Source organism: Eschrichtius robustus, chromosome 2, assembly GCF_028021215.1.
Source record: "Eschrichtius robustus isolate mEscRob2 chromosome 2, mEscRob2.pri, whole genome shotgun sequence".
Lineage (NCBI taxonomy): Eukaryota > Metazoa > Chordata > Mammalia > Artiodactyla > Eschrichtiidae > Eschrichtius > Eschrichtius robustus.
The window spans coordinates 127,024,114-127,047,552 of NC_090825.1; the positions used below are offsets into that span (position 1 = coordinate 127,024,114).

General features: G+C 53.6%; 1 protein-coding gene across 1 annotated transcript in view; it reads left to right on the plus strand.

The window, feature by feature from the left end:
• Nucleotides 1-7,253: 7,253 nt before the first annotated feature.
• SYNPO (synaptopodin) overlaps nt 7,254-23,439 on the plus strand; it is a 52,895-nt gene continuing 36,709 nt past the window's right edge. Inside the window, exon 1 of the mRNA XM_068536217.1 lies at nt 7,254-7,341. The gene's annotated coding sequence lies outside the window, so the exon portion shown is untranslated. The remainder of the gene's footprint in view (nt 7,342-23,439) is intronic.

Here is a 23,439-nt window from a genome sequence, read left to right on the forward strand (position 1 = left end):
CTTGTGTTGGCGTGACTGTGGCTTGTGAGTATGAGCAACTATGTGTGTTTGCCCAAATCACACCCTCTCAGGACACAAAAGGGCTTTTGAGGGCCTCTCCTCTAACACCACCCCCAGTCCCTGCCCGCCCTATGGGGAAATCTGAAACTTGCTTGCATTTCTCCAATGATGGGGCACTCACTACCTCCTAAGGAATCTCTTTCATCGTTAGGCAGGTTGATTGTGAGAAAGCTCTTCCTTAGCCTGAACAGAAATCTGCCTTCCTGTAGACTCACTCTGACCCTCAGAACGAAGTGTTCCCCTCTGCCCCATGACGGTCCTTCAGAGGTTTGTCATCCATAATGATAGCCCACTGGAGTCTGAATAGACCCATTTCTTTGAACTGCACCCTTTATGGCTTGGTTTCTCGCTTCCTCATTTGTAGGGAAATGCCTGGGTAGCCCTGACTTGGGTACAGGCAGGGAGCAGAGAAGAGGCTGTCTGTGGGGAATGCTGGGAGCTGAGGCGAGGACAGACCAGGACAGGGAGGGAAGTTCCTTTCTTGCAGATGTTCAGCCTCGGGGGAGCTGCAGGAGAGTGCTGGAGCCCTGGGCTCCATTCGCTGTTCAGTCGCTAACTTGCTGTGTGGCTTCAGACAAGTGCCCTCTCCTTTCTGGGCCTCAGCTCTCTGCTTCATGCACTGTGAACGGCTTGGCCTGTTCTTACTAGTAAAAACATTTGTGCCTGTTCTGATCGACTGGTGCTGTGCTGGCTTGGATTTCTGTGATAAGAAGGATCCTGAGGCAACGTCTGGATCCAGAGGGAAATCAGGCCACATGTGTAGGCAGTGGCATAGTAGTCCAGGAGCTGCATACGACCAACTGTGGCCTTGAGGGGGCTGCCAGCTCTGGCGGTGCCTGGCTCTAGAATGACAAAGCAGGACAGAACGAGGTGCTCAGTGAACTCAGATATGGGGCAGTGGCCATCCCTGCTGGGAGGAGGGAGGTACCTTGCATGATTATGCTCGCCTTGGCCCTGTCTTTCTCCAGCCTGCAGACTATCACACATGTGTCAGCCCACGCCCTGCCACCCAGAGGGCCGGAGGACAGAGGTGCTCTGTGGAATCCTGTGAGCAGGCCAAGTCTCAGGGCTTGAAGGTGGCGTGGAATGTGGCAGGGGAGGCTGGCGGGGTGGGGCGCAGGGAGTGCAGATGGGGCTCCTCTGCCAGGGGGCAGGTCGTTAGGAAACAAAAACACCGGTCAGAGCTGGGGCTTGGTTTCGACACAAAGGGGCTTTCTCCCCTTCTCTGCCCTGCAGGGCCAGGAGGCTAGAAAAGGGGAGAGCCCAGACTCTGAGTATCTCAGAGGGCTCAGACTGAATTTCCAAGCTGGGTAAAATCTCTACAAATCGACAAGTCCTCCCTCCAGCCCGCAGAGAGGCTTTCCTGACAGATGGCATCTCTTACTTTGCAGATGGTCAAAGAAGGGGGTCCCGCCATCTCCCTGTCTCTCTCCTTTTGACCCCTGTTCTGCGGCCATCTCACCGTGTGACCTTTGTCAAGTTCCTTCCCATTTTTCTGGGCTTGATTTTCCCCAACTGTATGAGGAAGGACTTGGATAGGCAGTCTCTAAAAGCCCTGCCACATTTACAGACTCCAAGTTCTCAACAGTGATGATGATGATGATGATGAGGAGGAGGAGGAGGAGGAGGAGGGGGAGGAGGGCGGGAGGGGGAGGAGGAGGGGGAGGAGGAGGAGGAGGGGGAGGAGGAGGAGGAGGAGGAGGAGGAGGAGGAGGAGCTCTTACAGTTTACAGAGCACTTCCCTATTTCCCACTTAGTTTATCTCGCAACAGCTGGGTGGTTAGTGAGGTGGGCATGGTGAGTGCTATTCCCCTAATTTTTTTCAGATGACAAACTGAGGCTCAGAGAGGGCAAAAGGGTCGTTCAAGTTCGCACAGCAAGGTGGTTGCTGAGCCAGGGCTCCCATGGCTGTGTCCAGACCTCCATCCATGTGAAACACTGGTTTGCACGCTCCCAGAGTGTGGGAGACATGGGGCCTGGGTCAGAATGGGCACAATTGCTTCACTTGTCTGTTTTCCATGTGGATTTCTATGTAGGAAATATTTTGAGGAAAAAATATTTGTGTCTAAAAAAGAATTGAAAGCCCATGCTCTTCTGGGCGTTCTCAGATGGGAGCTGGAAAGGACCCGCTTCTCAGCTGCATAAGCTCTGGGTTGGGTTTAGGTAAGAACTTCATGTGTCTAATGGAAATGAAGGCGATTTGCACAGTTTTTAGCATGTGATGGCATTTGGGTGGAAGTTGGAAATTTTCACAACACAGAGAACCACAAGGTATGAAAATGTCAGCATCACAAAGTGTTAATGCTGGAAGGATCTTTAGTAAACATCTGGTTCATCCATCCCTCCCTGACCTTTACTGAGGGGAAACTGAGGCCCAGAGAAGGAAAGGGGTTTGGCCCAGGTCACACAGCATCAGAGACAGAGACAGGACCAGCACTTGGGTATCCTGACCTCCCAGATATTTTCAGCATAGGCCACTTTCTGGGGAGGCAACAGAGTAGAGGGGCAGGGGAGGGGGAAGAAACAGAAGGGGCTGCAGGCCCGGGGTCAGTCAGACAAGAGGTATGTAGGGCCCAGCCGCCTGCTGATAAGAGACCCACAATGCCATTCCAAAAGGATATTTTATCAAGATGTAATTTTTCTCACCGCAGACACTATTTTCTTTCTCGTGCAGACCAGGCTGGCCTTCGCGATAAGGCGCCCAGACATGTTCACACTGAGGCAGCCAAAACATGAGGCAGGAGGAAAAAAATTCCCTTCTTAATCTCCCCCCAACCCTAGCCCACTCCCCCCTCATTTCCTCTCATTCTCTCCAAGTTCTCATGCCCCCCCCCACCCCGCCCCGACTCCCTACCCTCCCCGCCCCACGGCTGGCTGGCCTCTTCCTGCCTTCCAGTAAGTCAGCCCAAAGGAGTCAGGAAGGTATGTGGCCTGAGGAGGTCAAAGGAGAGAAGTGCGGAGGGGCCTCCCCTGGGAAAAGAGGCCCAGGCCACAGGCTGTCCGGCAACGTGCAGGCGTGGGTGGTGAGGGGAGGGCTTCCCCTGCAGGCTTCCCCCACCGTCCCAATCCTTGCAGATGGAACGCAGAGCTCTCTCTGGTTTGGGGGTTTGAGCTGGAGGTGATTAGAGCTTCCTCCACCCAAAGATTCCTTATTCCCTGACCCCCACTTCTGACCTCCTAATTCAAGGACTGATGGGAATTACTGGGGAAGGGGCTACCCCGCCTACTTCCATCTAAACCCCCCAGATTTAAGAGATCTGGCCAGGCAGGAAATCTGGGACCCCCAGTCATGGCTGGACCAGTCCCTTCTGCTCTCTAAGCAGTCCAGACCTCAGTTTCCCCATCTGCCCCTGCAGGGGTTTCCCTGGCCCTGAAATTCTACTTCTGGCTTTTTCAGAAGACGATGTTCTATCCCAGGCCTCCTGGGCGCTTGGCAAGTTGGCTGCGTGGCCCCCGTGTATGAGTACCCCGCCCCTGCTCTGCTCAGGAAGTCCACCCCGCCCTCCACATCTGGATGGAATTTACCCCCCAAAGCAACTCAATTACTGGTGATTTGATCAGGATGGCTCATGTGTCAGAGGGGGCCCTGGTGAATGTTGCTCTGCCAGAGATGAGGGTTCCTCATCCCTGTGATCCACCCCTCTCAGAGCCCCGGGGGGCCTTCCTTTGGCCCCTGAAGACACAGGGCCTGGTGAGCAGTGTCCTGCTGAGCAGGAGACTTAGAATAGGCTGCCACCTCCTGCTCCGTCCCAGGCCCCTGATTCATTCAAGACCCAGATCAACGCATAAAGGCTGAAGGGTGAAGGAAGGTGGTGTAGCAATTTTACACCAGTTGGTACAGCCAAGTGTCCACTCAGTGGTGCCTGTGAGGGTGGCAACCCTCGTGAACCCTCTTTACAATCTGACCGCTAGCAGGGCAGCCTGGAAGGTAAGGGCTGCTGCTCACCTGCAGGGCTATGATAGCGAGGATTTGGGAACCGAGTGCGGTGTCTTGGTGTACCCTCCTTGGGGAAGCAAGATAATCCCTGCCATCTTCCTGTGGCTTCTGCTAAATTGGTGAGTGGGGGGCAGTGGGCTTTGGGGTTTCCTGTTTCTTCAAGTCTGCATTTAACACCCCTTATCCTGAGCCCATTGCTCAAGAACTGTTTTCCTGGACATGGAGCCTCCCTGCCCCTCACCATCCACACACAGAGGAGGGTCACTGAGTCCCCCTGTGCGCCAGGCGCTAGTGCGCTGTGCCCCTCAATATGGTGACCTCCTGGGAGCAGGGACCACCAGGTTGCCACGGGAGGGATGAACCGGCCAGGACTGAAAGCACAGTGGATCAAAACCCTCACGCTCAGCAGCCGCAGGATCACACGTGAGTGCCCACTGCCTTCCAGGTGACACAGCACTGTCACAGCTCCGCGTGGGCTGGGCTGGCCTTGCCAGGCTGGAGAAGCAGCACACATACGTGTACAGACACACCACCTCCTTCCATCAGAGAATCTCACCGCGATCAGTCCAGTGTTCAGCCAATTCACTCACGCTGGTTAAGAGCAAAGCACTGCTGTGGGGAGGACGAAGACTCTGAGGCCGAATCTCACTCCCCCCACCCCCCCAGAGGCTCCCACTGTCAGTGAGATGGAAAACACTGACCTAAAAGCCAGTGAGGAGCCCAGGCTGGCGCTGGGCAGGCCATGGGTGAGTACGGCTCTGCCCCGTGCAGGTGGAGGGCTTCAGGCCAACAGGTTAGCCACCCTACCTGCCTCTTGCCATTGTCAGGTTGTCAGGAGCAAGCAGACAATGCATTTGAAACACTAGCAAGTGCCGGGCACAGAGTAAGTGCTCCGCGAATGGCTGTTGGATTATTATCTTATGAAATAATTAGCATCAGGACAACAACCTCTCACTTGCCTGGAAACCTTCCTACCTTACAGAACTCATCGGAAGACCCCTTTCTAAAAAGCCCTCTGAGCTGTCACCAGTAAAGTGTGGCAAGTTTGTGCCCTGAAGCTCTTGGACCTTCCTCATCAGTAAACTGATGATAGAAGCGGGAGAGATGGGTGGGTGGTGGTGGTGCTAGTTCAGATCACTAGGAGGCAGGAAGGCTTCCTGGAGGCCCAAGGATGCCAGGCCGACGCGGGTAGAGGGTCTGGGCTGGGAAGGAGGGGGAGGTTCAGGTGGGGACCAGGCTCCCGGGGGTCTTGATTGCCCCTCTAACTCATTGGCTGCTGTAGGGCAAACGGGGCTTCTGTGGGGTCACTATGGGGGAGGGACGAGAGGAAGGGGGGCTTCTTCAGGAAGCTGATCCTGGAGGCTGATGCGAGTCCCAGCGAGGGCCACTGACTGGCAACGAGGCCAGTCACGGCGTGTTGGAACCTAGACAGGATTTAATGCCAGGATCCATCCACAACATAAAATTCCAGATAGGGAAATCACCATGTACCTGGCAAAGCGCCCCCCTCTCGCATCCTTTATATCACATGATCTTCATAATTCAGTGCAACAGCTATCTCTGCTTTACAGAGGAGAAAAACCGTGTCCTTAGCAATGGGACCTCACACAGCTGTTAACGGCAGAACAAGGCCAAGAACCCAGGGCTCCAGCTCCTGCATCAGTGCTCCTTTTTAGGAAGGGTTTGGGGGTGCTCTGCCTGCCTGCTCTTATTGCATATAGAGACATTCAATAATAACACAGTGCTGGGCAGTCTTGGGACCAGGGTAGAGGGTGGGGCAAGGGACGATTGAGCCCCCAGAGGGTTACAAGCACTGACTCTGGACTCAGGAAATCCTGGTTGGAGGCCCAGCCCCAGTACCTACCACCAGCGTGGCCTGGGGAAGCATCAGAACCTCTCTGAGCCTCACTTTCTCCCAAAGAGGGAGGCTGGGAGGGTGTGGGCTTGTCTCCTGTGCCTGGCATGGGGCTTGGTGCAGGGTAGAAACTCAGTCAATACCATTCTAATAAACTGTTCACATTTATTATGGGCACTTATTCTGTGTCAAGCACCATGCTAATTGCTCAACTAAATGGATGGTTAGATAGTTGGCGAGGAGAGCCTGGACTCGAACAAGAGTGAGGGGTGAATAAACACATCGGGGGTGGGGGGGGGGAACTGCAGACCAGGAGGAAGGGGCCCTGTCTGGAGGGAGCTGGGGAATAGCTCACCAGCAAAGCACGCCAGCAAGCCCAGAGTCTGAAGAGGCCAGTTCACTTTCCCACTCTGCCATCATCTTGCTCTGTGACTTTGGCAAAGGACTGGCCTTCCGTGGGCCTCTGTTCTTCCTCACAGAGGACAGATGGAAGGCACAAGGGAACTGGGAGCCGAGCTGTCAGGGGGGGAGGGTCCCTCACCTGAGGCCTCCCGGCCTGTTGGGATCTGCGGGCCTGAAGGGGATTTCCTGGGGCCAGCCCAGTTTCCAGCCCTGCTGACGTCTCCCCTGGATGGGTGCCCAGAGCAGCACTCTGGTGGAAAAGGCAGGCGGGCACTCTCCCAGCCCACACCTCAGCCCTCCCTCTGGGGCCCTGGGGTCTCCCCCACCCCCCAGATGAGGTGGGGAAGTGTGGGATCCCTCCTGGTGAAAGAAGAAGGCACTGCCCCTTGGCTCAAGCTCCTGATTTGCTGTGTGACTTCAGGCAAGTCCCTGCCCCTTTCTGGGCCTTGGACCCCGGTCTTTGAAATGAGGAGGGCAAAGATTTCCAAGCTCTGTGGGAACTCTGACACTCTGGGATCCTGCTGGGGGTTGAGGGGCCTGAGAAAGAGAATTGGGATAGGAGCTGGATTCCACGGCCTTGCTCTTCCTGCTGTAGAGTGGAAGGTGGAGGGGGTGGAAGGAGGGCAGTGGGAGCAAAGGAGCCCCAAGGCCTCCAGGTGGCTGTAAGAGGGGGCAAGGCGAGCTTGAGGTTTTGGAAACATTTATTTTTAAGTGTCCGGTGTCACCGGGGGCTTTTTCTTTGGGTTTTGAAATGCTCCAGAAGTCAGCACTCTGCATGTGCGTGTTTGCGGAGCAGAACATGGGCTGTATTTATTCATCCTTTAGCCCGAGCCCTTAAAAATATAGACGGCTAATGTCTTCAGTATGTATGAAATATCCCATATGCTCGGAAACAAAAGGGGCTCTGTTATTAAAGTTTCATTTCCACACGCCCCCTCCCCTCCCTCCCGCCCGCCCCTGACACCCTGCCCTCCTCCCATCCCGCTCAGCCTGCTCAAGACAGAGCAGGAGCCAGGAGGCAGGCGGGCAGGGCTGGAGCCCGGGCACAGCCGGTCCCTGCGAGAGTGGGCGCGGATTCCGGCTCCAGGTGAGGGGGAGTCCATGGAGGATGGGAGCAGGGTCTTCCAGGGGAGAGGGGCCTCCAGGGTCGCTGGGATGGCCAGTGGAGGAATGGGGACCAAGGTGGACCTTCTTGCGGGCGCCTGTGGGGCAGGGCCCCTGGCAGGGCCCGGCTGTCTGGGACGGAAATGCCCGCTCTGCTGCTAACTGAAACCACATGTGTCTCCCAGGCAGCGGGACAGAGACGCCTCCAGGCCTGGCGTTTGGGACTGGGGGGAGGAGAGATGCAGGCTGGCCCCCACTGTGTGCCCCGGGGCGGCTGGAGGGGTAGGGAGGGTCGGGGTCATTTGCATGTGTACCAGAGCGTGCGTGACTCTGAGTTCTGTGTGTGTGCATGTTGCATGGGTGGGTGGTCTGTGTGTCGGGGGGGGGTGTGTGCGTGTGTAAGCGTGTCTGCAGGTTGATGGGGTGTCCCTGCTCGCAGGACCGAATGAGTCTCCCCCTTGGCCTCCTGTGGCCTGAGTCCTGGGCGGACTCCTACCTAACACCCAGAGCCTGGGAGCCCGCTGGCTGCCTCCTGGGAGGGTCCTCTGGGGTGAGGGGACACCCAGCCGAGCTGGTGGCGGTCCTTCTATGCTGAGACTACCCTGTAGCCACCACCCTCCTTCCTTTTGCCTCCAGCCCAGTTCAGTCTCCTCACACCTGCACAACCTCTACCCATTTCCCAGAGAGAAAGGCTGAGGCGTAGAGCAAGGGGCTGACAACAATCTCTTCTCCCACGTCTGCCGTCATCTTTTTCAGAGTGTTTGCCTCCGGGAGCTTGGCATCTTCACTGTAGCCCTTGGAGGTGAGGAAACCAAGCCCAAGACAGGGGACAGCTTGCCCACGGCATGAGGGAGACAGTATGGGGGCTGTCCAAACCCGCAGGGGTCAGGGGATGACTGGGACAAAGGCTCCTTGGAAAAAGGCTGCACTCAGATTCTATGGCAAACAGGGTCACCCTGCTCTGGGGGAGTTCTGTGACGTGAGTCCTGGGTCTTCTCTCCCTAAAGAGCAAGCCTTGCCAGGAGCTGGGCTCTGGGTCCTGGAGGTGGCCCTGGCACTGCCTTGCTCTGGATGTTGGATGGGTCTCCTCCTGACTCTGGGTCTCAGTTTCCCCATCCCCACAAAGGCAAGTGTGGACCAAGATAGTATTTCCCAAAGCGTGGTGTGCACAACACCAGCGGCTCAGGAGATGGTGCCATGGGGACTGCCAGTTTTCATTTTAACAAGGGTTGTGTGTTATTTTCACCCCCTCCATTAGGGGAAAATACATAAAAGCACGTCAAACCAGGGAGTGGATTTAAATAAAAATATAAACAACCCAAATGAATGAAGACTGAGGTCCACTAGGAGATCCCTGGGGTCCTCTCCATTTTAGCAACAGGCCCTCTTTATGTTTCTACCATTTTAAATGCTCATGAGAGTGTTGGTTCTGGCTATCTAGGACCTAAAGATGTGATCTGCTGTGTAGATCATTTTTTGGCCTCCACAGATTAGCAGCCCTGTTATTCTGTGTCACCTTGGAGTGTGGGGTGTGTGTGTGTTTGAGACTAGGTGCCCAAGGTCAGAGGCAGGGAGCTGGGGAAAGAGATTGTTCCCTGACTGACATTTTCAAGTGCTTTGTCCGGCCTCAGCCTTGCACTGAATCGCCGGGATGGGTGGGTAGGCGAGGGGCCGCCCTAACTTCAGCCTTTCCTGTCATTCAGCCCTGGCTCCCTGGCCACTTGGCTGCATTTTATGTGCCAACCCAGGACTGGCCCAGGAAAGGTGCCCCGGGAGGATGCAGGGCGTGTGGGAAGCCCCTTGGCAGAGGCCTCATCACCCCTCCAGGCTGGGCTGCTTGGTGCTGGCACCACTGAGGATGTGCTCCTCATGCCCCTCACCCCCACCCCACTGGGTGGCTCCCTGTTGCTGTTGCTGTTACCCAGGACGACGTTTGTGTTTTCATGGATCCTCACTGGTAATTTGTCTCATCACCAGCCCTCTAGGCCAGCACGGCATTTCCCTGCTGCAGGAAGTGCACCTTCCCAGACTGCCTGACTTGTCTCATCCTGCACTGGGAAGAGGGCATCCAGAGGGCTCAGGGATGTGGATGGCATCCTTGGTGGGGATGAATGCATGGCCCCTTCTTGGGGAGGCAGCAAGGGCCAGCGAAGGAGCCCAGGGCAAGCTCCCTGACCTTTTGGGGTCTCAGTGTCCCTACCGCCCCCAGGAGACATTGTCCTCAGTGAGGCTAAAGTAATTCTCTAGTTCTGTCCTAAGATGAAGCAACATCCAACTGCCCCTAGAGGTTTCTTGTTCCTCTAGAAGAGTGCCTTTCTGGGGAAGGAGTGGGGGACAAACCTTGTGAGTCTGGGGAGGGACTCCTGAGCAGGGATGGGCCACGCGGAGTCATCCGTACTCCTTGAGCCCAGGTTCCCTTGTGGGCTGGACTAGCTGTCTCAAATTCTGGGGAAGCAGCGGGCTGGGGTCAGGGACAAAGTCCCTGCCTGCAGAACTTAACACATTCTAACTGGCTTTCAGTGGCCCTGGGAACTACCAGCAGCTACACCCAAGGCCAAGGGCAAATGGAGACGTGGGCAGCCTTATGGGCATCATTACAGAGAGATCAACCTGGCCAGGGAGTGGGAGGTGGCACTGATTAGTGGGGAGGACACGGACTTAAAGAGCAACCTCTCCCTAAGGAAACATTCTCATTTGGAAAATGAAACTCTTCATATGACCACTGTCTGCTTAAACATGCCCACCGTGGTGGGCTCAGCCACGGGTTCCAACGGAGGCAGAGGATTCTAGTTAAACTTGGCTTATCTACCCAAAGTGATGCCCGGGGGCTCTACTTCCTTAGATTTCACCTTGATTTCTTTTTCCCCGGGTTTGCTACGCGCGCAGAGTGTGGAGTGGTGGCAAAGCAGTTCACCTATAGGGTCACACCCAGATCTACTGACAATATTTTCACGCAAAGGAAAGCGGAAGTTTGCTCTTGGGTTAGGAAAAAAGAAAAAGGAAAGAGATCAGATGGACCTGCGCTCTGCTCCTGCTGCAGCTGCGGGACCTTGCCAGGTCCCTGCATCTCTCTTAGCTTGACATTCCTGATCTGTAAAATGGGTTGTGATGAAGAGTCAGGAGATGATGGTACAGAAGACCTGGCAGAGAATGTATCTGGCACTCGATAAATAGCAACTCAAAGGTATCAGGCCTGAGGATAACTCTGCTGACTTAGGGAGGGTGTGTCATCGCCACTTCACAGAGGGGAGGGGCCCCGGAGCCACGTGCAGTGAGATGAGGGGAGAGCACCAACTCTTTCGCAGGCCTGGGTTCCGCTGGCTCTGTGCCTTCTGGCAGGTTCCTTCACCCTCTGAGTCTCAGTTTCCTCAGCTATAAAACTGGGCCAGGGATAGCACCTAGGGGCCTCATTGGGCAGCTGTGGGGATTCAACGAGCCAACCTAAAACTCCTGGCATGTAGTAGGTCCTCAGGGAACACTACTCTAGCTGAGCGGGAACCTGGAGGCCCGAGGCCAGGTCCTGGGCTGACCTCAGGGGCCAGGCCCCTCAACATGCTTGCTTCAAATCATCCCACTCGTCCTCAGTTGGGGCCACAGCGTTTGGAGCAGGAAGGTCAGGCAGCCAGAGGCTCTGCAGCCCTGCGAGGGCATCTCCCCTCTGGACTGGTTTCAGGTCCTGCCGCAAACACTACCAAAAGCATCTCCTAGAGGAGTGCTCTGTCCCCGCCCCTGTCCGCAGGCAGAGGGTGGGCAGTAACAGTGCACCTCACTATCACGGCCAGCAGGGGTGTGGGTTGGCTTCCTACCTGAAGGATCTTGAGAGAAAGGAGGAAACCGGGAAAACTGAGGCTCTAAGAGGGAAGGGGCCTGTGTGGGGTCCATGCGGAGGTGAGGCAGGGACTGGAGGGGTGGAGGCGAGAGGGTGGGAAACCTTGTGGGGAGAGGGAGGCGGGGAGGGCCCTGTACCGACCCAGCCGGGGCTTCCTTCCAGCGCTGTTCCCTGGAAGCAGGAACCGGTTGAAGGGCAACCGGAAAAGAGAGAAAGAAAGCAAACAGAATCAGAGAAAAGCCTAGAGCTCCAAGCGCTGGGGTTGTTTGGTCTGGCTGACCACCTCCTGGGCCACTCCCAGCTGCTCTGCAGACAGATTCCAGCAACCCTCGCCACACGCGCCTACACACACACACGCGCGCACACACACACACACACACACACACACACACACACAGTCCCGCACAGACACACACACGTATGCACAGACGCACGGCGCAGGAGCCCCGAGCGGGAGGACAGGTGCTGGGACGGAGGACGGAGGACTTCCGCAGCCCCTTCCAGCTGGGGCGCCTCGCTCCCCACACAGCCACGGCGCACAGCAGCCCAGCCCCTTGCTGCAATCACAGTAACACCTACGAGGCGCTTACTGTTGTTGAGCTCTAAGCCCTTTACTTGGATGAACTTGTTTAAGCCTCACAGCAACCCCTCGAGGTGGGCACTGTCATCAGCCCCAGTCTGCAGATGGGAAAGCGGGCTCGGAGCGGCAGGGCCCAGAGCACGGTGCCCCTCCCTGTCTCTGAGAGCACTAGGCCCTGGCTCTGTGCCAGGCCCTGGGATCAGCACTTTCACCACCCCCCCCACTCTCCACACCATGTGACCAGCAACATGATGCCGCCCTTTTCTCAGGCCCCGGGAAGGGAAGTCACAGAGAGTGGAGGGCGCAGGGCTGGATGCCTTTGCGTGTGCGGAGAGGAGAGACAGGGGGTCGGGGTCGGACAAACTCTCGCGTCACACGTAAGCTCAGTGTCCTGCAGCCTCCTCTTCCAGCGTCTCTGCCATAGCTCCCTTCCGTCACCTGCCCCGACCCCTGAGACTCACCTCTATCCCCTAGACCTCACCAGCCAGCATCTCTCACCCTCACACTAGTTTATCCAGCCAGCCATTACCTCAACAAGTGTGTCCTGAGCTTGCTTAATAATAGCACTGGATGCCTGTTGACAAAACATATTTCCCTTCCATTATTTTATTTCATTTTGTATGTGTGTGGTGGTGGTTATTATTTTCTTTTACCTTGGCTCCACCATTCACTGAGAATCCTTTCCAGTCGAGGGCCAAACCAACTAAAATACATATCAGAGTCCTCCACTGGGCTCAAAATGCCAGCTGTACAGGTACAGGGTGTGGGAGATGTGGCATAAAAGTAGCAGTGGTATAGTGATGTCTTGGTGAAGCATAAAGACAATATAATTCAGCAGAGATATAGCAGTTGAAAGGGGGAAAAAGCTAATCTGATGTTAGGCTGCATTAATAAAGAGAGAGTGCCCAGAATGAGGGAGGTCATGGTCTTGCCCTGGTCTATGCTGGTTTGATTTTCCTGGATTATTGTGGTCAGTTTAGTTCTGAGAATCTGACAGACTGGGTTGAGAGTAGAGGAGTGTGAACAGGAGAGAAGGGGTCGGAAAATTCTTCCCTATATGGAATAGTTGAAGGGACTGAGGTTTAGCTTGAGGAAGGGAATAGAAAATACTCAGAGGATGGGATTAAAATCAGTGGGGTAGAGTGGGGGGAGATTTCACCTCTCTAGAAAAGGGATGCGAAAGATGGAAATGAATGAGCTGCCTCTGGGGAAAGTGAGGCCACTGACACCAGAGATGCACAAGGCTGGAGGCCTTAGTGAAAGGGGATTTGAGATTGAGATGGGGGCTTTAGTTCCCTTCCAGTCCCAACACCGAGCCGCTCTAATTTGGTGTCTCCTGACTCCAGCTCTTCCCACAGGTTGTGCTGAAGGTGAGGGGTCCCCAGGGAGGCCTGAGCACATCCCACGCCCGGTCTCTCCATGCTGCATGGCCTCAACTCCCACCCCCTCCCCATGGCCCACCAGGACCAGGACACAAACTCTTGGACAGGGTAATCCACACGGTTGGAGGAACCCTTGGGAAGCACCTTGTCCACCCCCTCCCTGTATGGTGGGGTGAATGGAGGCAAGTGAGGAGAAAGGGTTTGCCCGAAGTCAGTGGCTTGTACGAGGTGATCATAACTCCACCTTGAACCCAGACCTCCACCCCTGGGCTCCTGCTTCTGAGCCTGCCAGGTCACTGGTGGGCCGACAACGTGGTTCCCCCAGTCAGGGAAGGCTCCCAGGCAGAATCAGTCCCACTCTTTTCCACACCCCACAGTGTCTCTCATTTGAGATCTGCTTGGCGTGCATTTATTGAGAACCTACTAGGTGCCAGGCATTATGCTAGCACTTAGTGATGTGACAGTGGCTGCAGTAGAGTAGGGGGTGAGCTTCTTCCCTCTGTCACCTTCAGAGCACTTCTCATTTTTGAAATTACTTGGTTTATTTATTCATCTAATGGCTTACTCCCTGCCTTCCCTGTGCCACCCTGCCCTGGTCTCAACCCATCCAAGCCCCCACTGTACTCCCAGCTCCCAGAGCAGTCCGGGTTCATAGGATATGTATACAAACTGCTTGCTAAATGAGTGAATGGGGAGCAAAACTGATGCGATGCCAGCCCTTGTGGAGCCAGGGTAACAACCAACACTTCCTGAGCCCGTCCATATGCCTGGCACTGTGCCAAGTGCTTCTCCCACATCATCTCATTTAATTTTCACAACAGTGCCTAGAAGGTAGTGCTATCATTGGCCCGATTTTACAGATGAGGAAACGGAGGCTCAAAGAGGTTGAATAGCATCTCACGGCTCTTGCCACCTCCCACCTTGTATTATAACTATTCAAGCCCCTGTCTCATGCCCCTCTGACCACACTAGACTCCTGGAAGGCAGGAACCACTTCTGCTTTCCCTCTGTTCTCCCCTGTGTCCTGCACAGTGCTGACCTTCCTTGGCACCTATAAACGTTTAATACATTCAGTTGGGTTGAATAAAGATTTGGGAAAGGAAAAGAGGACATGGTGAGGAAGAGAGGATGCATAGAGAACACCAAGCAAGGGGCAGACAGCAGCATAACGCAGTGTCAGTGCTGGGAGCCATCTTCAAAGACCGTTTCATCCAGTGCCTCCCCCACCCACATTCAACTTTGGGACTCCCTCCAGAGCAGCCTGCCAAGGAGTTTCCCAGGCTCTGCTTGTTCACCACCAGTGATGGGGAGCTCAGCACTTATTGAGGCATGAGATGATCCAAGGATATCACTTAGCCCAGGGCCAGGTGGTCCCCTGACAGCTCGTCTTTCCTGAGTACTTTCTCTGTGCCAGGCACATTAAAGCCACAAGAGGTAGGTACTATTATTATCCTAGTTGGACAGATGAGAAAACCAAGGCACGGAGAGCTGTATGACTTGCCCAAGGTCTCACAGCTGGTAAGTGGGAGAATACAGAATACAATTCGAAGCCCAGGAGTGGGGCCCTAGAGAGCCTGCCCTCCTAACCTCTATGCCAGCGCTGTCCATTGAAATAAATGCAAACACATATGTAATGTTACATTTTCTAAAAGCCACACTAAAAAAGCAAAAAGAAACAGGTGAAAGAAAAGGAACCTGAGAAATTTGTCTTAATAATACGTTCACTTAAATCCAAAATAGTATCATTTTAACATGTAATAAATCTAAAAAAAGTCATTAATGTGACACTTTATGTTCTTCTTTGGGTTCTAAGCCTTGGAAACCTGGTATGCATTATAGCACATCTCAGTTTGAACTCAGCACCTTTCAAAAGCTTAGTAGCACATGTGGCTAGTGGCCACCATACTGGACCACACAGTTGTATACTAGACTGCCTTTCAAGGTGCTTGCTATGCTATAGCCTAGTGCATAGGAAGAATCCAATAAACGTCAGGCACCATTATGATTATTTTTATCACTGGCTGTTGTTGGTGGTGGTCCAGGGAGAAGCTGGGCTGAGGCCCCAAGCCCTTGGCATAAGCACTGATGTTTCTGTTCTTAATCTGAGTCCTCCAAGCCAGCAACTTGATGTCTCCCAGGCTAAGCCAAGCTTTGTGCACCCTTGGCCTGTGGGTTGAGAAGAGCCAGCCTAATTCTCTCTAGGAGGTGAGGGAGAGACCAGGCTGAGGTCTCTCCATCTCCCCAGCTGATCAGCTGAGTAGCACATGAAGTGAGGCCTCCTTGGGGTTTATAAGCCTGTGTCCCATCTGCTGTGGAGTGTGGGGTGGCCAGGTACACATCTGGAAGGAAAAGGGCAAAGGCCCCTCCTTCCATGGTCTCTGGAAGCAGCACCTCCTGCATGCCCTTAGGCAGATTAGGTCTTTACACAGAACAAACAAACACACAAATCCCCACACACTTTTTAATACTTTTTTTTTTCATGAAACCCCACGAGTTAAATGGAACAGAGATAAGGGGTTGGCACTGCCCCCTGTCCCTCTGTGGTTCCTGGACAGTTGCTGAGCGCTTGCAAAGTGGTTCCCAAACCTGTCTGCACATTGGAATCACCTGGGAAATTTTGATATATACCAATGCCTCAGAGGTTGTGATTGAATTGGCTTAGGGTGTGGCCCGGGCTTTGGAATGTGTAAAAGATCTTGGGAGATCTATCAGGCAGACAATTTTGGGAACTGCTGTGCTAACCCTTTGGGGCACAAGCTCATCTAGTCCTCACAGCAGCTAGGATGCTGGTGTGGTTATAGTTCCCACTTTACAGATGGAAACGTGGAGGCTCACAGAGGTAAAATAACTGGCCCAAGTTCAGACAGCCAGGAAACGGGCATCGTAGGGATTTACTAGCCATGGTCTTAGCCAGTGGTGTGCTGTTAAATGTTTAACAACTGGCTCTCTGGAACGAAAAAAGCCCTGATTTGTAGCATCTGCCCGTATCCATGGTGGAATGACTCCCACCATGGCTGATTTCAAGCTACCAAAGTGATGTCACTGAGCGCAGAGTTGGGAAGTGATTCACACAATTGGCTGTTGGGTCAGTACACTGGGCTCCAGCACATGGCTGGGCCACGCGGCACGGTGAAGGGGGTGGGGGGTATCCTATTGAGTAGAAGGTAGATATTATAGTAATTTGCTGAATTTTTAGTCATAGAACACTTTCTCAAATGAAAAATTTGAAAGCCCCCAATATTTCCAACAGATAAAAAGCAGTATGTTATCAGTAGAGGTTTCTTTTATAAGCTTAAATTATAAGATCTTGCTCTTGCTAAACTGGGTGAGCCCCAGGGCGGCGTGGAGACTTGTGATAATGGGCAGTAGGTGGCGTGAAGAGCAGCCTCCACTCAGAACCAGAAGCCTTGTGGTCCAGGCCCACCTCTGACCTCACTGCCCGGGTGGCCTTGGGCAAGTCCCTGCCCCTCTGGGCCTCCATTTTCTTGTGTGTCCAGGAGGAGACTGGACAGCACGTGGGACCCCCAGGGTGTGGTTTTCTAAGCTGGCGTTGGCCCTGCAGCACCCCTGCCTGACCCCAGCCAGCCTTGGCCCTGTATTTATAGCCATGACTTCAGTCTCTCCAGTGCCACTGAAGCTAGTTCCCTGGCCCACATATTTATAAACCCAGCAGGGCAGAAATAGATGTGACGCGCAGGGAACTTGGCTGATTTGGTGAGCAGACTGGATTTGGTGTGTCCATTTGGAATGGGCTCAAGCCCCCAGCATCCTGGGTACCAGGACTCAGGCAATCCAGAGCCGGAAGGGCACTTGGAGACTCCAAACCCAGCCCTGTATTTGTGTGGTTGGGGGGTCACTAAGGCCCAGGAGTGAAGGGACATATCCAGGGGTGCAGAGGGCATGGCAGAGACAGGCCCAGAATAAAGAGTTTTTTGCACTGTGCAAAATGGCCTCTCCCCGGACCCTGGGGAGACCACCCCCTCCACAAGTGATCCTATCAGGTGCCAGGTACCTGTCAGGTCCTGGTTTGGTTGTTTTCCTGCTCTGGGACCATGGGCAGAGATTATCCTCACTCGGCCTCTGTTTCTCCATCTGTTAAATGCGAATAGTAGTAGGTACCTGCCTTCTAAGGTTACTGTGGGGAATAAACAAGATCATACTTGATATCATGTACCTGGACAGTGCCCAGCACACAGTCAGTGTTCGATAAGTGGTGCCTCTTGTTGATTATATCCTCAGTCACCCCTTAACAAAAGTAACGTATAGGATATCATTATTATTATCCTCAAACTCGTTGTATAGCATGTGTTTTACATCGAGGAGACACCCTGTCCATTTAATGAACTTGGAAAAGAACACTCTCAAAGAAATAAAGCTAATATGTGAAATCATATTTTTATATACTGGACCATAAACATGCTCAGTCCTAAACGGTAGACAGGTTCATAGTGGAACATGAAGGTTCTAAAGTGGTGAATGCTTAAATGATCAGAATGTTAGCGTAAGACATCTCCCAGGGGCTTGCAGGGTTTGTGTTCCTGAGTTTGCCACCTAATGTTGATTTTATATATTTTTAATTGCATATGAGAATTTAACGTAATAGTGAACCTGAAATACATATGCCATACAAAACAGAAGATAGCATCATGGTAATACCACTGTTTTTTCTGTCCTAATGATACATGCACTCCCCAGTCCCCTTTCCTGCTTAATTATTTTTCCATTGCACTTATCACCCTCTGACATACTTTCTTATTTATTTATTGTCCGTCCACCCCAACTAACGTGTGAGCTTCACGTGGGCAGGGTTTCTTTCTCTTTTGTTCACTGTGTACTGCCAGGACTTAAAATAGTGGATGGCACAGAGCAGGCGTTCAGTGAACATGTGTCAAAAGAACGAATGAATGAATAAGTGAATGTGTGAATCTCCATCCTACCAAGAAGACAACGGGAATTCAGTGAGATGAGTGATTGGTCCAAAGTTACCAAGCTATCATGAGGCTGAACTGAGGCCTGGCTGACACTCATCTCTCCTGAGACCACCCAGTGTGTCCAGCTCAGGAGTTCTTCCCAGGCCCTCACAGCTACCTCTTGTCAAGGGATGGTTTCCCGACGCTTCCAGAGCTCTCCCAGCTTCACATGACGCTCATCCACCACTGGCCCCTTATGCCCCAGGAGTAGGACAGGAACAGCGGGGAGAAGGGAAGTGGGGAGGAAGGAAGAGCAGTCCGAGCAGGCTGGGCAGCCAGGGTGGTGATGGCTGGGGGCCAGGGCAAGAAGAAAGGAGGCCACGATCGGTCAGTCTGTCCTGCAGGTCTGGAGGGAGGGCTCAGTAATGTGGGGTCACATTTGCACATCCCTCTGGGAATGACTCTGCCCACTGGAAAATGCCAGGAGAGGGCAAGTCCAGGGAGGATTCAGGGACACCTTCAACTGTGGATACTGCCATCCCCACCAACCACTCTGCCCAAGGCCTTTTTTAGCTGGGGAAACTGAGGCCCATTGAAAGGAAGTGACTCTTCCAGAACACATAGCAAGATAATTCCAAATGGCAGGCTTCCTCATGCTCACCAGTTCTGGAGGTTGGAGGGGGTTGAGACTCCCCCTTTGGAGCCATGGGGAAGAGACCGCCACCCACCTTGGCTCCCATCCCCTCCTTGAGAGAAAAGCACTAAGGCAGGAACATACTCTCAGCTCAGACTCTTGAGGGCAACCAAAGCTGTCTTCCTAGTGGCCAAGAGAACTCAGCTCTCGACAGTCCAGACACTACCCTCCACCCCACTCCTAATGCCAGGGTGCTGCCAGACAGGGGGTGGGGTGGGTAGGTGCACCCTGAGCCATCTGGACCAGTTCTGGGTTACCCCTTTCCCCAGGGTGACTCCAATTTTGTCCCTAGGCTATACATACAGTTAGTACCTCAGTTACTCCAGGTCCATTATTCCACTTGATAAATATTTATTTAGCGACTCCTATGTGCCAGGCAGTGTACCAAGCATTGCAGATAATCTTCCCCTCTCTCCCTTCCATCCTCCCATCCTCCCATCTTTCCATTCTTCCTCCTCATTCATTCATTCATTTAGTAACTACTTAAACTATTAAGGCAGTACAGCCTATGGATAAGAGGGATATTTGGAGCTGGACTATCAGGACATGACCCCCGACTCAGCCGCTCACTAGCTGTGTGAGCTTGGCAAGCCACATAAGTTCAATTTCCTTATCTGTAAAATGGGGATAATAATAGTATCTTCCTTATAGGGTTGTGATGAGGATAACATGAGTCAATGTACACTAAGTGTCTGGAATAACACCCGATGTAGTAAACACTTCATAAACTTCAGCCATCATCTTTGTCATTGTGATTATGTGCCTGGCACTGTGCCAAGTGCTGAGGAAATTGCTTCAAAATGCTCCTCTCACAGAGGTGTCTGCACGCCAGCCCTTGTTTCAGCCTCCACTTCCACCCCCAAAACTGGGCCTTGCCATGGCTCCCGCAGCCCTATAGGGCTACCCTCTACATTACCTCTCAAGCCAGCAGGAGAGAGTCCAGGCAGCTGAAGCCTGTCACAATTTGGCCACCTTCTCTCCCAGCCTCACCTCCCTCTGCCCTGCCACACGTGCCCTAGCCTCAGCCTATGCAGGCCCTTGTGGTTCTCCAGATTCATCCTCAAATGGTCCTGCCTTCTTGCCTCCACTGGACCTTGATGGATGGAGTACCCTCCGTTCATCAGAATGCCAAACACTTCCTGCCAAAATCCTTCAAATTCAACTGAAACATCATCCATCATCCCCAGGAAGCCCTCCTTCCTTCCCCTCAGCCAAGAATCATGAGATCTGCCTTTGAATCTGCATTTCCCTTTGTTTGCAACTTTTCTTTATTCCATGAGCGATGGGGAGCCACGGAGGGTTCCTGAGCAGCTGAGCAACACACTCAGAGGTACACTTTAGAAGAAGGGACCAGACCCTGTAGAGGATGGAGACAGGGAGAGATTGCAGGTAGGGAGGCCAGGTATGGAGTCCTTCAGAGGAATAAGGGTTTAAGCTTCCTGGGCTGCTTATCCCCTCTCTGCCTACTCTAGTCTCCCCCTTACAAAATCAGATCCTGTGATTTCCCCAGCACTGACTCATTAAGTCAGGGGGAAAGTCAAAACTAGGAGCCCATGCCTGACCCTGCAATGTGTCTAGTTAAGCCCTGATCCTCAGCATTCCTCACTCCCTTGATCTCCTCTGCAGCTGCAAAGCAGGCTGAGGGCGCTGAAGACGATGAAGAATCAGGGGAGGCCAGACTGTGCTTTATGTTCACCTGGCCTGTGAGCCAAGCATCCCCAGAGCCCCATAGGTGAGCAGCACCCAGCCCTGCTCCCCCATCCCCCGCCAAGTAAAGGAACGAGTCTGTATTTTTCAATTAATCCCTCAACAACCCTGTGAAGTAGGCTCTGTTTTAATCTGTTTTACAGAAGGGGAAACTGAAGCTCACAAAGACAGAGAGACTTGCCCAGAGTCAGGCAGCCACTGAGCAGAGGAGTCAGAATTCAAACCCAGATCTGATTCCAAAGCCAGTTCCCTTCCTCCACCACATAGGGACGTGAGGCTCCCAAGGCCACGTCCCCTGGGCCCACTCATGGCAGAAGCCAACCACTGAAGGAGCCTTTGGAGATCTCGGCAGACCCTCAGAGCTGCACGGACAGGGGCTGTAGACATCTGATGCTCAGCTAGGCCTCTGGTCCTGGGGGCCCTGCTTGGATTCATGGGAGGCGAGGGGAGGGAGGACAGGAGGCTGACCGCTCAGGAGGGAGCAGGGCTTGTGCGAGAGGCTGGAGGCAGGTGTCTTGACACCTGGTCTCTAATGCCAGGCCGGTGTCTGAACCTTCTGTACAACCTGGGTGATCCCTTCCCTGTTCTGGGCTCAGAGCTCCCCTCTCTGAGGTGAGCGCGGTGGGTTTGCTGGACTGTGTCAGCCCTATCAGCTGAGGCTGGATGGCCTAGAACCTTGGGCCTGTGGCCAGAGGAGGGCTGTGGATTTGGGGAAGCTGGTATTACAGGACTCCTCCTCCCGTTTCTGTGGAGGCCGGAGCAGACTCTCTCCTGCCCACGGCGGAGCCGTGCCCACACAGACAGGTGTGCTGTGTCTGAGCGCGCAACCTCAGGGGCTGTGCGGGGTCCCTGGAGTCAAGTCTGCAGCCACTGAGAGTGCGGGTAAGAGCACGGGGCCCAACAGCTCTACCACTCAGCCCCCTGTGACCCTGGATGCAGAATTTCTCTCTCCGTGCCTCAGTTTCCTCATCTGTAGACAGCACTCACGTGGCTGTCCCACAGGAGTGTTAGGTCAAAGCCTTGGCCAAGCACCAGTAGATGCTCAGTAAGTGGCAGTTGCCATTACTGTTCCGGGTCCTGACACCTCCGCCCCTGCCCCGGGCTCCTGAACAGGGTGGGTGTTCCAGGGCTTGGGCCCACAATGGGGCCTGCCCAGGCCCCCCAGCTGGGCTGGGAGCCTTCCCTCCTTGGGAGGGAGACTTGAATTGGAGCGCTCCTGCCAACTCCTCCCTCCCTGCTTGGCAGTGCGAAGACAACGCCGGCCAAAAATATTTGTGTGGGTGGCGGAAAGTTAACTTTTCCGCCTCTGTCTTCTTTCCTGGAAACCGTGGCCACCGTCAAATACAGCAAAACAGAAGCAGGCATAGAGTGAGGCGAGGCCCCGTGGGGCGTCCCAGGGAGCCCTGCCCCCCACACCCACTCCTGCCTCCTGCCATCTGGCTCCATGGTGGGGCGGGTGGCGGTGGCGATGGAGGGCTCCAAAGGCTTAGAATCATGGCATCCTGCAATGCCAGGGCTGGCTGGACCCTCCAGCATCATCTGGCTCGAGCCCACCATGGTGCCTTTGGGCAAACCGACTCGAGTGCAGAAGGCCCCTGCCCAAGGTCAAACAGCCGCTTAGGTCTCTTCAGAATTCTACTGGCCCTTTGTGAGATTCTAAGATTCTTTGAAACTCTAATGGCAGAAATCTGGCAGCAGCTGGCGAGTGAGAAGGAATCTGGAGACGAATGAGGCCCTGGAACCTCTCTTCTCTGTGTCCACCATCACGGTCAAGGTGCCAGAGCTGGGTTCAGAGACCAGCCTTATCGCTTGCTTACTAGCTGTGTGACTTAGGCCAGAAGTCACTTCGCCTCTCTGATACTCAATTTCCCCACCTCCGAAATGGGATAATAACAGTACCTCCCTCATAGGAGCCTACTGGGGTGGGGGATGCCTGACCCTGCCTGTGGGCGGAGGCATGGCCTCCAGGTACCACAGCAGCAGAGGTCAGCCCAGGCCCTGAGGTCACCAACATCCACAGCCTTTAACAATTCTCAGGATTCTCACCGCCCATGGGGCAGCCAGTAGGAGGTGGGGGGATTCTTCTCTTTCTGTTTTATAACAGGATAAATGACATTCAGAGAGTTCAGATTCTTCAGAGTTCACACAGCTAAGCAGTGGTGGAATCCAAGATCTGTTAACCAACGTCTATAAACTTCAAGGTTTCCTCCCGAGTGCAACTGGTCACTGACCCTGACTTAAGCTCTACCTGCCCATCCTGGGGCATCTTGCCCACCTCTGCCTGGGGCCTCCACAAATGATTTTTAAATCTTTGTCTCCAACCTGCAACTCTCCCCTGCTCTTCAGGCCTCCATGTGGAGCTGACCGTGCTCATCTCCCCCGGAAATCCCAAATCAAACTCATCTCCCTGCTCCCCTGAACACCTGCTCCTTACCATTTATTCCTGATCTCTATTAACGAAATCACGCTGTCACCAGAGTGACGAACTGGGCTGCATCCTAGCCTCCTCCCTCTTCCTTCACACCCACTCTCCATCTGCCTCCCCGCCCAGCCAATTCTTCCACCCAAGTTTCTCTCCCATCTATCCCCTCCGCACATCCCTATAGAAAGACTCCATCTCCTCTCTCCTGGATTGCCATCATTTTTAACATTTCTAAATAATCATACTGTTATTATTATTGTCCCTGTTGCCATTCACAGCTCTCCCCACCAGATCTGAAGGCTTCACAAACCAGAGTACCATGTCTTCTTTAGTCCCACTGTAGCCCCAGTACATTTTATGGTGTCTAAAATGTAAACAGGAGCTCAAAAGCTTTTGGTGGAATGAAAGAGTAGTCAACATGTATTAAGTTATGTCTCAGAAACTGTCCTAAGTCCTCTGCATGCATTTTCTCACCTAATCCTCATTGCAACACTATGATGGAAATATTACAGTTCCCATTTTACAGATGGGGAAGCTGAGGTCCACAAAGGTCGTGG